Source organism: Heliangelus exortis, chromosome 1, assembly GCF_036169615.1.
Source record: "Heliangelus exortis chromosome 1, bHelExo1.hap1, whole genome shotgun sequence".
Classification (NCBI taxonomy): Eukaryota; Metazoa; Chordata; class Aves; order Apodiformes; family Trochilidae; genus Heliangelus; species Heliangelus exortis.
In genome coordinates, this window is record NC_092422.1 from 94590420 (window position 1) to 94601489 (window position 11070).

The window sequence follows — 11070 nt, forward strand, 5'->3', positions numbered from 1 at the left end:
CATTGCTACCAGTGGCAAACCCAGTCCGAGCAGAGCCTGGTCCTTGTCACACACAGGTGTGTGTTTCTAGTCCCATGCAATCTTCTCCACTGAGTCCACACAGTAGCTCACACATCATTAACAGGATTGCAGAACTGATCCAAATGAAAAACAACCCTAGTAGAACATATTAAAGGGTGATTTTTAATAATTTATGTATTCTATGCAAATATTAGGTATACATAATCTATATAAAATCACAGAATCGTAGAATGCTAAGGGTTGGAAGGGACTTCTAGGGATCACCTGGTCTGACCCTCCTGCCAAAGCAGGATATCCTAGGACAGGCCACACAGGAACACATCCAGGTGGGCTTGGAAAGTCTCCAAAGAAGGAGACTCTCTGAGGATCCTGTTCCAGTGCTCCATCCCCCTCACAGTCAAGAAGTTTCTCCTCATGTTAAGGTGGAACTTCTTATGTTCTTGTTTAAACCCATTTTTCCTTGTCCTATTTCTGGGCACCACTGAAAAGAGATTGGCTTCATCTTCTTGAAACACACCCCTCAGATATTTATAGACATTAACAAGATCCCCTCTTAGCCTTCTTTTCTCAAGGTTACAGAGTCATATATAGTTGCTATGTATGTTTTCATACACGTATATTTATGGGGTTTACTATATCTAGCTAAACATCAAAACTTCCAGTTTTAACTGGTTTGAATTTATTTCTGTGAAGCTTTCGGTGCTTCCTGTGAAGCACAGTATTTTTATCAAAGTCACATTTCACAAAGCCTCTGCCATGCACGGTTGCTGGTTCTGACTGGCCTTTTGGACCACTTTCCAGCTGAGATTCCAGGTTATATCCCATTGCCTCATGAGCATGCAGGCTGGGGACAGGACACAGTGGATATTTAATGCAGCAAACATGAAATCTAAGTGGTGACCATGGGGACCACCCAAACCATTACCCATATGAACCAGTGCTCCCCTCAGTGATGGGGAGAAACAAAGCATGTGGGTGCTACCCAGGAAAGGTTCTGCTCTCCTCCTGCTTAGAGAGGGCAGAGCAGGGAGTCTGCACTGGTTCCTCCTCAGCACCAGCTCGCCTACCAAAAACTGCTGCTGGATGTTGAAGGACTGAGACAAATCACTTTGCAAGAGCCTTGCCTTGCTCAGGAGAAGGGGTGCATCCAGAGGAGATGCTGGTCAGCTGGGCCAGGGCACCTCTTCTGCTGTCTGAGCTTCCACCCCCAGGCAATGCCCTTCTTCACATTCCTTGGTGCTAAACCACTAAGTTGTGAGACAGCATAAGGGAAATTATTTTTTAATAAAAAAGGCCCTACTTTTGAAGCCGGAGGTAAGAAGGTCGTAAATCTTTAGAAACAGCTCATTAGGAAGCTGGAGTTAAACCCGAGCGAGTAGGAATTTTTAATATGACATTCTGATTTTTTAATTCAAATTATTGATACTGCAATCTCCTCTTAATTTCCCTATAATTTGTATATGCACTTAAGAGAACATATACCCTCCATCCATCTTGTCAGGCACATGCACTCAGGGTTGTACCAGCAAGAAACTGGAAACTGAGAGAAGAGCCCAAGGTCAATAGAGAAAGTTGCAGCAACACCCACTGCCACAGGGAAATGTCAGTGTCTCTCCAGCAAATACATCTGAGCTGAGTTTGGTGAGACAGGAGGCACGCAGACTCAATAACTTCACAGCTTTTTTTTTGCCTTTTTTTTTTTTGCCTATCTGCTGTTCCCTCCTCTCCTCCCTGCATTTCTTTAATTGAAGTGCTTTAAGCACACCACTGAAAATGTCAGAGAACAAATCAATATCATCAAGAGTGTTGTTGATGCACCACCCGAACACATGTGAAGAGAGGGACTGCACTCCTGTCTGTGGAGGTTTTGCTGCTATGAATGCTGCTGCCTGAGACTTTTCCCCTAGGGAAGAGAGAAGTGTTAGGATTTTTGTCTTACTTCAGCTAACCATCCTTGCTCTAATCCAGCTCAAAACCCAGAAACCACGAGCAACCATCTCCAGGGTGTGTTACAGTAGACAAGAACAGTGCTTGTTTAGAAAGGACGGGTGTAATTTTCATATATTTGGAAAACACCTGGGTTGAAAATAACAGGTTTCTGCTGATTCATTGCATCTGCTACCTGCTGCCCCAGAAGAAATGTCTTGCCTGCAGTGAGGAAGGTGAAAGCTCTCTGCCCACAGTCAGGAGCAGCAGGTGATGAGGAGGAGGGATGTGTATCCATCCAGGGAGGTACAACCCAACCAGACAGCTTCAGAAGGGCTAAGATGTGGCAGCAGCCACATATGGGAAGCTCTCTGCTGGACTTGGTGACAAAATGCTGTGAAGCAGCACTAAAAAACAAATCCAATATAATAAGTTGAGTTATTCATAATTTTCAGTGCAGTTGTGCTCTGCTCCCTACAAATTCAGAAGTGGGGCCACTGAGAGTGCTTTGTCCCTGTGGTCCCCACCTCCCTGATGCTTGATTTCCCCAGTTAAGTAGTTCACCCACATAAACATCTTTCTCAGAGGAAAAAGTAATAAGCTGCCTTCACCAGGGGACTTTGCCATGTGACATGGTCTTATTTTGGTAATATAAGAGGGTGTTTTGACAAGGGGATTTCCCCCCCCCTTTTTTAACATCCTACTACTTGTCCTTATTTGGCAATTTTCTGTTGCTCTTACCTCGTGTGCTAAGCCTACCCATTGTTAATGACTTCCTTGCATTTAACTTCATAAATATTTCGCACTTGCCTTCCAGGATTTTTTTTATGTTTCTTTGTGCAAATGCATGTTATCCACTTAGGGTTTTTTTGGGCTTTGTTCTGGCATGAAATATGACCAGGTTAGATACAAAGCCTTGGAGCATATTCATCACTCCACCTTTTCTGGATTTAATTTTCCCCGCACCCTCGACAGCATTATTCATGTGCTTCTTGGCTGGCAGTAGTGTACTTGGGTTATGAATGTCCAATGATTCTTCTGAGATCTGGACAAAAAGAAACTTCCCCTACAGAGCTGCCAAATCCCCAAAGCCATCACTATACCACCCCTTCTATTTCTTGCAGGAAGCACATGACTGGGCAATGTCTTCCACCCAGCCCCAGCCCCAGCCCCAGCCCCATGGTTGTGGTGTCTGGGCTGCAGTAAGGGCCTTCCCTGTGGCAGTGTGAGCCAAGGGGCCACTGAAGGCAGAGCCCAGAGGCCAAGAGGTGGCCAAGGTCAGTGGTCCAGTCATCTTGGAAATGCCCTGTGGAATTCTGCAGACCCAGACACAGGAGCTGACTGACAACTGTGGGGCTCAGATGATTGCTGGAGCCTTCAGCTCACTCATATGTGTTAATACACCCCCTTCCCACACCCCCCTGATGCGTGTCCTCTCCCTTCAGGAAAACCATGAGATTTTATAATGTGTGCTGCTTTCCTATCTGGTGTGCTTGAATTCTTTGTCAGAGTGACATCAGCTGGGAGAAGCTGGTACTGGAGCAGAACTTGATTTTAAAGAAGTTTTTTCCATGCAAAAGATGTTCATCTGAATGAAAGAACAACTCAGTTCTTCTGAAACCCCAAAATCCAGGCAAATAATAACTTTCCATAATCTGATATCAACCAATGACCTCCCTCTGTAAGAGTGTTACCCACATTAATGCCAAATGAAGTCGTATGTTAATTATTCATTTTGACTGTAAATTCTTCATACATGAGATGAGCAAGAGAAAAATGGGGCTCGACAGCTCAACCAACCTCATTGAAGGGCAGAGCTGAGCACAGTGGGGTTTTGTCTTTCAGTCAAAGAGGAAGAAAGCTTCAGCATCAGCCCTCGAGGGGGCTGGAGGTGGCAGTGGTCATACTGAAGGGCTGGCTGCTTGATAGGACTTTTTTTTTGTCCTTCTGGTGGTAGTAATTGTATTTCAATGTTATAATAAGACAACAGGCTTCTCATTAAAAGGCAAAGCAGTTGGAATACAATACTAAGTGATTCAAGCCATGTTTATAATAATTTCTGGTTCTCTCTGGCAACACATATTACTGTGCAAGAAGTTAATGTGTTTCATATGATCTGGGCATAAATCAGGACCATATTTCTTTCTGAAAGATATCAACAGCTGCTGTAAAGTAAAGTACTCTGGCATAGACACATGAGCAGGAAATATATCAGGATTTTTTTCTTTGGCAAGAGTTCTTTATTTCTGAATATGTGATAGGTGAGGCTGGAGAAAACCTTCTCAAAGAGGAGGATAGATGAAGGAATTCTCAGAGATTCACATCAGCTTGCGAAAAGGTTTCTTTTTCTTGGGGAAGGACACTAATGGTTACATTTTTTTCTCAGCCAAAAATCTTCATAGGTGCATATGAGCTCTTAGTCCATAATGTTTACGATGTTTGCTGCTATCAAATTTCTTACTGATTTGTTGAACCACCAGAGCCTTGGCAGGAGAGTTTTTGATTAGGATTTTGTTTAGTGACTAAAGTTTTGTAGTTCCAGCAAATGACAGGAATTTTTCCCTGTCCCTTTTTTGTATAGAAAAGTGGTAGTCCTGAAGATCACAGAAAAAACCCCACTTTCTAGGCACAAGCTAATTTAAGATATGATGGAAATACCCCATGAACACCAGTCCACAGGCAGCATGTCTTCTGGGAGACAGGAAAAAGCTGAGCTTTCCTAGAACACCACTCCTGGATTTGTTCTGGCACCCATGCCCTTTGGTAAAAAGCCAGCAGGCTCCCTGGGGCCCTGGTCAGGAAAAAGGATGTGGTTTTGCCTTTATTTCTTCCATTTCATTGAAGAATGTCCAAAGTGATATAAGGAAAGGGGAGGAGCAAAATGCTTACAGGAGTAAATAGCTCCAGTAACTCCCAAATTATTTTTGAAAATCAGATTGAGTTGGAGTTTCTCTACAGCAAACAGCTCTCAATCAACTTTATTTTTGCTGCGGGTTGAAAGAAAACTGCAATCAGTAGCTCTAGCAATGGAAAACTGCAGGAAAAGTGCAGATCATTACAGCACACTTCTTTCTAGCAAGTGCTTTTCTACAATCACAAAACCAAATACAGTTTAAGAAGATGAAGCACAAGATTCACCAGTATGTAGGAGATTCGGGACAGAGATCTTTAAATGGGTCATTTAAAATGCTTCATTGAATAATGCTGTAATGGAGCAGCCTCTTGGAAGCTGTCTGCTCCTGAGGGTCACTGCTTGCTGGAAATATCTGTTAGCTTATATTGAAAATAACTCTGCACAGGATGCCCAAAGTTTAATTAGAGCAGGTTTTTCAAACCCTTCACCGAAATCCAGATAATGAGAGAAGAACTGTTTTTAGGTGTACAGTGTTGAAAATGAAAGAGGCAAAACTATATTTATCTGTTTACTCTTCCTCACCCAAGGGGTTAATCAATGCTGGTTGCTTTGGTCAGCAGCTAGGAAGGATGTAACCAAGAACCACCTTAAGACCATCTGTTTTAGTCTCTTTAAGATAAGGGGCAAACAGGAGACAGTCCCTTGGCATCAGCAGCACAGGGCTCTTTCCAGCCATCAAGCAGCAGCTATGGCTCTCACTGCATTTTTCTCAGAGCTGCTTTGGCTGAATCAGGAGTTTCTTTGCTTCTACATTTCTGTTTATCACGATGGCTCTGTTCCTCTCCCCTCTGGCTTGCCTGCACCTTCAGCCAACATAAACACTCTTCTTGCATTTATATTCAGTCTCTTAAATAACACCTCCAGTCTCACAGCTTGGCTTTTTATTTATTTTTCTTTTCTTTTTCTTTTCTTTTCTTTCCTTTCTTTTTCTTCCCTCAAGTTGTTCTTTCAGCCAGGTCTGTATTAAAAATAAGACAAATAACACCACTCACCAGTTCTAGCTTTGTCTGCTGCACAGAGAAATCCAAAGGGTGTAATGCTACCTGACCAAACAAAGTTAGGGGCACACAGCCCCCTCTGCTATATATTTGTGGGTGTTTATAAACTTGCACAGCACTTTCCTGTCAGAACACATTCAGTCCCTCAAGACCAGCCAGTTTTACTCCAGTCCCATGTAAAGAAATCCCCTTGGATTACCCTGGCAGAGCATCCGTGCAAAGGCCTCTTTCATAGCTTCCAGCCTGGCCTACCTTGCCTTCTGATCCAAGGAAAAGCTGATCTCTATTGCCACCTGGGTTTATAAGATTCTAGGACTGTTTTCAGAAATTAATACTGCTTTTTCAGTTCAGTGTCCTAAATCAGCTCTGGTTACGGTGCTATGCTCTAGCTTGTTATCAGCCATCCTCACAGAACTATCCTCCTTTTGACAAAATATTTCAGAAGTACAGTGAAACTAGTGAAAAACTGTGGAAACCTGCTTTCTGAAATAATAGGGTCCTTTCCATCCCAACACAAAACATGCCCATGAATTGCAGCTCTCTTCTGGTTTTCCTGCTTCCTCAGTTGCTCAAAATTCAGCAAAAGGCCAGTCCACAAAAGCATACTGTTGATTGCAAAAAGGCTGAATTATGCTTTCTTTTCCTAGCTAGGTACATGATTTGGGGCATGGCTGCACTTGTGAGCGGTTCATTTTACAGAACTCCTGAACATTTATTTTGTAATCCCTTAGATGTAACTGGTTCATGGCGTGAAAGTGGGTAGAAAGGGAAGACATGCCTCTATTAAAAAAAACCCAACCTACTCTAGAAGTATTCCTCAGCTCATTCTTTTTTTAATACTGTTTATTCCTTCTTATAGAGGTCAGTTTAGGCCTGGTGAATTATTCCTGAGGACAAGTTCAAAGCTCCTGTTACAGCTTCTAGTTCCTTGCTGGGTACAGTTCAGGTCATCTTATTACTTTATGCTTGTTAGGCAAACTCCTTCCCTATGGGCTCTGCCTCCCTCAGCTGTTTTTAGGAGACAAGAGCCAGGAGGGACTCCTGTTACACCAAGCATCCTGCATCCTCACTTTGACTCCCCAGCCTCCTTTGCTGATCTCAGGTGAGAATCAAACCCCTGAGGCAGCTGATATGGGTTCCTGCACAGGGCAGCTTCTGTGGAGTCCAGCACCTTACCATGCTTTAGGAGGCAAGGAATGTGCTGCTTTTTGGGAACAACGGCCCCTTGAATTTTTGGGCTGGAACATTGCACTTACAGAAAAAACAGCTACAAAACTCTATCTTGTCTGTCCTAACCCCGAAGTTTTAAGAACTACGCCCTGCAGGTATCTCTCCCCTTACTTGATCTTGTTAAATCTCATCTCTTGCATTCTCACTCCTCCAGGCTTATTTTTAATTTGCTGTTTGCAGCTTTTTTAAAAAAACATACTAGTTTCTCATTTTTTTGCAGCTGAAGCTTTTTGCAAACCCAGTTCCCGTGAAACAGTTCCTGCAGAGTCCTTCAAAATGAGAATATTGAAAAACCTAAGATTACTGGAATTAAGAGGGAGAACAGCTAATATTTTTTCATCCCAAAATACCTTTCCCTAAGATATAATTTATATAATTTGCTTTTTCTTTACTGAGGTAGGAGTAGTCTACTTCGATTGAATTCTGACACATAGGTCACATGCAACTAGAAAACAGCTTCTAAATACTAATTTATTCCATTTATTACAAGGCAGGTTGTAAAGGTAAGGCAAAAAAATGTCTTAAGATATCAGACGATCTAGTATGGACAATGGGGTTTTTTTCAGTAGTGAAGATTCCCAGCTTATCAAGAGCATTAATGACAAGTGCCTGAAGCAATTCAACAGAAAAAATTCAATGTTTCCACAAGTTTTCACGGTCATGAAAGCTGCACTAAACCAACCAGGCATTTTTCCTGCTGTTTCTGAGCAAACATTTCAATGCCAGCAGCCTGGACATTACTATATATTGAAATTTAATTACTATTTGTTGTAATAGTTGCCTTACAAGAACTGCTGTGCAATTAAAAACTAATGCACTGGAGGTAGTTTCAGCTGTTTCTGATTCAATTCTCTTTTAATCTGCCTTTATTTTTACTAAGTAACTGCATCAGTAATTTGCTCACAACTCTGATCAATTATTAATTACCTCTGAATTTCTTTCCCAGCCAGTTACTGATACCACCTACAAAAAGAACCCAGTTGGATGATGTGTCACGATAACTGATCCTTCTGGTTTTTAGGTAAATGAGAACTGTTTCATGGGTTACTGATACAAGTGATATCACTGCCATTAACAACATTTAATTTCAGCTTCCAAAGGACCAGTTCCACAGGTAAAGAGCAATTTTAATTAAAAGCAGACATTCAATGTTTGTTTGTTCCTCTTCGGCATTTTTTTTAACCTTGGTTTCAAATTATGAATGGGTAAGATGTCAATACTCTAAAATTACAAGATGTTAAAATTTCAGTTTGGTGTCCAATTAGATGCTGGGGGGTTCTAATCCTGAACTAATGAAGCAAAATCTAATTGAGTCTAATATGTCTAATGTATTGGGTCCTGTGTTACAGCTCCCAAACCCAGTCAATGCTTCCTCTCCTTTAATTATTAAGTAATTTTCGGTTGAGAATTTAAGTTAATTTCTGTTAAGAATTACTTTTCCAAACGAATAAAATGATACAGCATCAAACCACATATATTGTAGAAGTCCTGATATAGCTGTATCAAACCCACAACCTTTATGTATGGTATTGAGAAGCAGAAAACACCAGTTTAATCAGTAAAAATATTCCCTGTCGACCTGTGTGAATGGATCTTATATCATGCTGGTAAAAAAAAAAAAAGCAAACCCAAAACCCAATAAATTCTATAAGCCTATGTCAATGTTCCTTTGCATCATCCTTCTTTTACTATCAGGCAATGGAGCCCCATATCAGCTTATTTTGCTTAAGACTGACAATTGCAAGCCATTTGTTTGTAATTCCCTATATTGTTGTATGAAATATTTCAGTCTGAGAATATGAATCCCAAAACAAGCTCTCACTTGGCATAAAGATACTCATTACCATAAACACAAACAAAAGGTCCTCGATTAATATGATACTGAACACCTATAAGTGTATTTTAAAAGGCCAACAAATTCTTGAAATAAAAATTTATTTCCAGTCCACTACATGCTGTTGCTGCTGAGTTAAACCTAAACATTTTGAAATAAAGTGATCTAGTAGGTTTAAATATGACAAAATATTTCAGTCGTGAAATTGGTAGTCCAGATGGAGGAGTTCAGAGGTATAAAGAGAATATTTCTAATGAGATACAATCAAAAAATAAGGTATTGACAGTATAATCAGGATTTTATCTTCTTTTCATCAGGGACAGCACTAACAATTGAGTTAGTGGGAGCCATGACATAAGTGGGGCTATTTGCAAGAATGAAAGTCCCAAAATCAGATGTCAGTATGGACTTTCTGATATAAACATTCCTAAAAGCATAAAACTAACTGCTTTACAGGGCTCCATTTTGGCCTACTGTTGATTTTCCTTCATTATTTTTATCAAAGGACCTGTTTGACCTACAATCAAGATGTCAAAGAAAGCTGTTACAGTAATGAAGGACACTGAGTTCTAGTTTGAAAAAGAAATAGAAACATGTAGCCAAGAAGGGAGTCAAAGCAGATGCACCTTCAGAAAAAAGGTGCCTTGACAAAGGCACAACATGAACTGAATCTCGCCACCTCTGTGAAGGATAACAAAAAGTCCTTCTACAGATACATCAAGGGCAAAAGGAGAGGCAAGGAAAACATCCATTCTTTACTGGACATGGGCGGGAATATAGTTGTCAAAGATGAAGAAAAGGCTGAGATATTTAACATTTTCTTTACCTCAGTTTTCAACAGTAAGACAGGTTATCCTGAGGACAGATGGCTTCTGGAGCTTATAGAAGGTGACAAGAATCTAAACAGCCCCCCTGTAATCCAGAAGGAAACAGTCAGTGACCTATTGAACTGCTCAGATCCCCACAGGTCTATGGGACCAGATGGGATCCACCCAAGGGTGATGAGAGAGCTGGCAGAAGAGCTCGCCAAGCCTCTCTCTATCATCTACCAACAGTCCTGGCTCACTGGGGACATCCCAGATGATTGGAAGTTGGTGAATGTCACGCCAATCCACAAAAAGGGCCAGAAGGAGAACCCGGAAAACTACAGGCCTGTCAGCCTGACCTCAGTGCCTGGCAGGGTTATGGAACAGATCATCCTCAGTGTAATCACACAGCACCTGCAGGATGGGCAAGGGATCAGACCCAGCCAGCACGGGTTTAGGAAGGGCAGGTCCTGTCTGACCAACCTGATCTCCTTTTATGATCGGGTGACCCGCCTGTTGGATGAGGGGAAGGCTGTGGATGTGGTCTACCTGGACTTCAGCAAGGCCTTTGACACCGTCTCCCACAGCATTCTCCTGAAAAAGCTGTCAGCCTGCAGCTTGGACAGGGGCACTCTGCGCTGGGTTAGGAACTGGCTGGAGGGCCGGGCCCAGAGAGTGGTGCTGAACGGGGCTGCATCCAGTTGGCGGCCGGTCACCAGTGGTGTCCCCCAGGGATCAGTGTTGGGACCAGTTCTATTAAATATCTTTATTGATGTTTTAGATGAGGGGATTGAGTCCATCATCAGCAAATTGGCAGACGATACTAAGCTGGGGGGGAGAGGATGAGCTGGAAGGCAGGAGGGCTCTGCAGAGGGACCTGGACAGACTGGAGAGTTGGGCTGATTCCAACGGGATGAGGTTCAACAAGGCCAAGTGCCGGGTCCTGCACTTTGGCCACAACAACCCCATGGGGAGCTCCAGGCTGGGCACAGAGTGGCTGAGAGCAGCCAGGCAGAGAGGGACCTGGGAGTCTGGATTGACAGGAAGCTGAACATGAGCCAGCAGTGTGCCCAGGTAGCCAAGAAGGCCAATGGCATCCTGGCCTGTATCAGGAACAGCATGGCCAGCAGGTCCAAGGAAGGGATTCTGCCCCTGTACTCAGCGCTGGTGAGGCCACACCTCGAGTCCTGTGTCCAGTTCTGGGCCCCTCAGTTCAGGAAGGATATCGAGGTCCTGGAGCAGGTCCAAAGGAGGGCAACCAGGCTGGTGAAGGGACTCGAGCACAGATCCTATGAAGAGAGGCTGAGGGAGCTGGGGCTGTTTGGCCTGGAGAAGAGGAGG